The sequence below is a fragment of the Nestor notabilis genome, unplaced genomic scaffold (genome assembly GCF_000696875.1).
Source record: "Nestor notabilis isolate BGI_N333 unplaced genomic scaffold, ASM69687v1 scaffold12799, whole genome shotgun sequence".
NCBI classification, from domain to species: domain Eukaryota; kingdom Metazoa; phylum Chordata; class Aves; order Psittaciformes; family Psittacidae; genus Nestor; species Nestor notabilis.
In genome coordinates, this window is record NW_009943296.1 from 40,460 (window position 1) to 46,296 (window position 5,837).

Genomic DNA, 5,837 nt, shown 5'->3' on the forward strand with positions numbered 1-5,837 from the left:
GAAACCCCTGAGCCAGCAGTGGCAGGAGGAATGGGGATGGGAAACTGCAGCCCTGCAGCAGTTGCAGGTAGCTGTGTGTATCTCCTCCCCAGCTGCGGGCTCAGATATGCAGCTGATTTCCCAGCTAGCATATCAGTGCTCCCATCTTCTCAATTTTGTGGCATCTAAAATAAATTTGTTTACCTCTAATTTTTTTTCTGAAATACTGTATCAATTCTTCTCCTATAGATACAAAATATTCTTTTTTCCTGTATTCTAATGTACTGCATCCACACTGGGCTGGTTTAGTTTCAGAGTTTTCTGTTTCACTGACCCACCTGGCACTCTGCTGCATATTACTGCGGTTTTCTCTTCAATCTCACACCCTTGTTCTTTCACCTGTGTTTTGAGTTTAGAAAGCAAAGAAAGTAGAAAGCAGGAGGAATATGGTATTTTTCCCACATGATGCATGATGCTGCTCTTGTACCTCAGGCGTGACATTGGCAGCAAAGGACATCCCTCCCTCCACTGCTGGTAGGTGGAGGTACCCCCCGCCACCCTGTGCCTCAGATGCCTTCTGAAACAGCGAGAGAAAGGGATGATAGAAACCTCATTAGCTGTGGCAGTAATTAAATAGGACTAAAAATATCACCAGCAGCTGGGAAACGCTGCTGTGCTGCCTGCAGGCAAAGGTAACCAGCCCCCAGCTCCATCCCCAAGCCCACTGCTTCCTCCACCTCTCTCAGAAGCCAGATCTTAATGGCAGAGAGAAGCCTCAGCTGCACACTTCAAAAGTCACATTTCTGAGCATGGCCAAGAAGCAGGGTTGTAAAATTAGGGGCCAGCCACAGCTTTTGGGTTTGCATGCAGCAGGACCCCACAGGAAGGGCATGTCATCCGGCCTTCAGGGTACAGTTTGGCCACCCTCTCTTGCAAGTTGTATGCTGAACCAGATGCAGTTTTATAACTCTGCTGAAGGCGATCTGGGTCAGGATGGTTTCTGGGAAAGTATTTCATATTATTGTGAAGAGAAAAAAGCATTTCCTTTCATTTCAGCATGAAGGCAATGGTGCTGAGAAGGTGGAGAAGAGCAAGATGCTATTCCCCCATCCTACACCAATTTCTATGCACTTTGTACCTAACCATCATACAAAACTCCAGTTCACCCCCAGAAATAAAGTCGCCCTTACAACTAAAAGAAGTATCTAGTTTTCATTCAATAGGCACTGCTGCATCTGTGTGCATGAATAGTATTTTCCAAAATCCAGGGGCGTCAGACCGCTTTTCCAGTGGTTTCAAAACAACTGGAAAAGAAACAGAATAAAAGCACTGGAAAAATGAACTGCTTTGCCTTGACCCAGTGTGACACAGGCAGTTCCAACAGGCTACCCCAGAGAGGGCCAACCCACTGGTGATCTCCCCCTTAGCTGCCTTGTGTTTTGAGCCCTCAAGTTCTGTGCGATCCTGTTCACCCTGCAGTCAAAGGAAAGCATTTAACAGGAAGCGGGATTTTTTTTCACCCCAATATATTAAATCCTTGCATCTCTTTGAGCTTCAGTGATCTGTAATTGATGCTTTCAGCCAGGCAGGCCAGATTTCCTACAGTGGGACAAGAGCCCGCAGCCCAAAGGCTGCTCAGAGCCAGGGCTGCTGAGTCCACCGTTGCCCTTCAAAGGTGGGTCAGTGAGAAGAGCCCGAGAGCTGCAGCCATGTCTGGAGAGCCCAGCTCTGCACAGGCAGGTGGGAGCAGCGCAGGCTAAAGGCAGATGGCCTGAGCGCCCCCGTCCCCTCCCACTGAGGCACAGCTGCTGCACGGTGACGGGCAGCACCCACTCCTAGTAGAAGCAGCGTCAGCACAGCCACTATCATGTCCCTTTGCCCGTGCCACACTGCCTGGCCCCACTGCCAGCCCAGCAGCTGGGGAAAGAAAGCAGTAACAGCCACAACCTACATCTCATGTCACCTTGTGGAGAGCAACACCTGCAGGGCCACTAGCCTGCAGCCCTGAGCCCAGCCCTGCCCTCAGCACCTCATGGCTGCTAGTGCCACAGCTGTGAGCACACTGCTGTGTTGGGAAGGGGTATAGGGGACAGTCACGCTTTTGGGAACAGATCTTGCACTGGAGCTCTGTCACAGGGGTCTGAGCTGCTTGTCCTCACACGAGGAGCCAAGGAAGAGCTCTCTCTGCATCTCCCTGGCTCTGAACACTCTGTTGCTTGACTGACGGACTGTGCACAGAGAGCGGGTGGTGGCGAGAGCAAGGAGGAAGGCCTCTGAGCCAAGCGGCTGTTTTTCCAGGCAGCTGTAGGCCCGGAGCAGCTCGACCTGGTGTACATACACCATGCCCTGCAAAGCCATCTGAAGTGCTGCCATGGACCCAACAGCCATCTTAAAGACCTCCCTTGTCAGCCGCGGGGAATCGGTGCTCGCGGCGCCTGTCAGGGCAGCGCTCTGCATTGTTTCTTCCTTGTGCAGGGCCAGCCTATTGTTTGCACAGGCCGGTGAGCAGGGGGCCAAGGGTTAGTGGGTTAACAGCTACCTAACGTCATGCTGCGCTCAGGGCGGGGGACACGGGCTGCAGCTCTGCGTTGGGTGTAACTGCATGTTGGCCTCAAGCTCTGACCCTTCCACCCCTGCCCAGCCAGCCTGCCTTGGCTGCACTGCATGCTCCTCCCGCAAGCTGTGCAACCCCATACCGGGAAAGAATCAGGCCCAAAAATGCAAAGCTGAAGCTTCTGCAGTTTAAGCACGGAAATGTTCTTTAAAAAATGCAGCAAAAGCGTTTATGGGATCCTGGCAACACAAGCAAAGCATGTGACAGGCTGCGAGGCCGAGGCTGCGTGCTGGCATCCCCCAGCTTTTAATGTAAAGAATCACGCAGCTTTCTCCAAGGACACTTTGCACTTCGTTTGGCCTTGGCAACCATCAAGTTAATAGCAGTGCTGCTTCCAAAAAAGCAAAACCCTGACTTTTGGCAGGGAAAAAAATAAAAGCCCTAAGACACTGCATCATTGGAGCGTGTACCGCTCACTACGAGCGCAGAATTTATTGCTCGGCAAAGCCTAAACACTAGCAGCTGCCGCCTCCTCCTCACACTCCTCCACATCTCCGAGGACCACCGGTGTCAGCTGTGCCAGTGGTGGGGTCAGAGCAGCGAGTCCTCCAAGAGCCCGGCCCAGGGTCCCGGCGGGGGCCGGCACTGCAGCTGCCACACATCACTAACAGATCGCCCTTGGCTGGGCTGTGACAGCGGCTGTTATTAGTGAGACACCAGCGACATGACAGCCTTTCTGGGGGAAACTGCAGCCGCCGGGGCTGAGGCAGGAGTGGGGGGTGGGAGAAGGAGCAGGAAAACCACAAGACACTTGCGCCTGCCCAAAATGATTTCCACCTAGTAATTTTAGCAGCTGTTGTGTTCCTCTGCCTACCTTCCTGAATGAATTTTAAGTAGGAGGTGAGTGAAAATGAGAACGGTGACAGAGTTTCCCCCCCCTCCAAACCCCTGTATCTGCACATTTTTAACTTCTCCATGACCCTGTCTTACAGCCGCAGTTATTTGTTTTCCCCAGTTACATCAGTTTTGTCCCAGCTGGTAGAAAGAACTGGGAATTCACAGCAATGCTTCTCAAGGGTGGTTAAGAATAGTGACCTGTTGGAGTAGTTCAGAGCCACACCTGCACCCCTGCTCCAGCCCTGCACCCCAGCCCACATGGCCAGACCACCTCAGCCCTCCAGGACCAGGGTATGGATGTGAAAGGAAATGCAGCTTCCCAACAAACAATAAAAGCCATGAAGCCATTGCTCCTTCCTGCCTGGCAACGGACGGTTTCACCTCAGCCGTGCCCTGCCTCTACATGGAGGTGGCCCTGAGGAGCAGCAGTGTGGGGTAGTCACTGTGCCTGTCCCCTCACTCTGCACCCGCTCACTCACAGATGCAGCAGCCACATCTGGAGAGGGTAGGAGGAGGAACACACACACATTGAAGCACTCACAGCAAGGGCTGCTGCTCAATTGGAGGTACACTGACATTTTACACACAAGCTATAACCTGTGTTTCAATCCTCAAAATACATATATGCATAGTGAGCATGGGATAACATCAAGCAAAGTGCATGGCATGCTATCAAACCAGGTGAAGAACTGTCCCCTCAACGGGGACAGGTAGACCGGAGCAGCAGTTTTAGGGCCTGAAGTCCAGTTACCTGCACATTTATGCTGCTCTTCTCTGTGGCCTTTGGGACCTGAATGTTTTGCTGAATTCCTGACAGATGATGAGGTGTACTCCCGAGTATGCATTCTTCTATTCTTCTCAAACTTCAGTAATCCCAAGGATGACTGACTTTTAGGGTTTGGTTCACTTCACCAACTAAGAAATAACAAGCAGTGTTAACCTCCGATACAGCTGCACTGAGCTCAAGTCAAAACCACCACCATCATTTTATTTCCAGCTATGTCCCAGGAGATCTCCTTCACCCTGGAACAGACAGCAGGTATTGACAACCTTCTGCGGCAAGGTCCCTCAAACCTTTCTCCATTTAAGTATGGCATCTGAAGTCAAACAAGCTTGTCCCCATTCAGAACCCCTGTAACAGGACCACCTCCCCCTCCTGACACTGAGCAATCCTGCCCCACGTAATTGCCTCCAAGTCCCTTCATCTTCCACCATTTATAGCTCCCAGTGACGGTTCTTCTGCACCCCGACTCTTAAATAACACCCCTGCCAGTCCCTGATACTCTTGGCCTCAGTCCTGACAGAAGAAAAAGCCACATCTTGGCTCCTGCCTCCCTCCCAAAGCAATGAGTCACCTGCTTCCCAGGTGCAGCCCTTCTGTCATATTCCTCCTCTGAGCCCACATCTCCACTGCTCCAAGGCACTACGGGTGACCTTCTGCAGGAGCAGAAGCTCCTTCTCTTGGAGGTTTTTGGGAGAAGAAAAAAGAAGCTGCTAATACTCCATCTGCTTTCTGTCTGTCCTCACCCATTTCCTCATGTGAAGCAAACTGTACACAATCTCCTCCCACAAGGATGGGAATTACATACAGGGGAACGAGGCAGGGGTTCGAGGCAGGGGCTCAGCCAGCCTGTGGCACAGCACAGCACGGCCCTGATGTGGGGCTCCAAGGCCTCAACCACTGCAAGGGGAAAAAGGTTACATGGGAGAAGTACTTGCGCTTTCACAGTGCTGCAGCTCTTTTCTCTCCCACCATCTGGCAGTTCACCCACAGCTAACGCAGGACACAGGCTCTGGGTGGCTGCAGCACCCCATGCAGCATGCCCTGGCAGACACAGGGACCGCATGGAGGGAGGAGAGTATGGAAAAGGCATTACCAGAGCCACTGGAAAAATCAGAAAGCTGATAACTGGAGAAGGATCCTCAAGGTTCAGGACAAAGAAGGGCAATGAGGCTGGTGAAGAGTCTAGAACGCGTCTTACGAGGAGTGGCTGAGGGAACCAGGGTTGTTTAGTCTGGAGAGGAGGAGGCTCAGGGGAGACCTTATCACTCTCTACAACTACCTGAAAGGAGGTTGTAGCGATGTGGGTCTTGGTCTCTTCTCCCAAGTAACAAGCCCTAGGACAAGAGGAAATGGCCCCAAGTTGCTCCAGGAGAGGTTTAGATTGGATATTAGGAAAAAATTCTTCACCAAAAGGTTTGTTAAGCATTGGAAGTGGCTGCCCAGGGAAGTGGTAGAGTCACCATGCCCAGAGGTATTTAAAAGACATGCAGACATGGCACTTAGGGACATAGTTTAGTGGTGGATGGCAGTGCTACGTTAACAGTTGGACTGTATGATCTTAAACGTGTTTCCCAACCTAAACAATCCTATAATTCTATGACAATTGTTGCAAAGGTTTGGTTT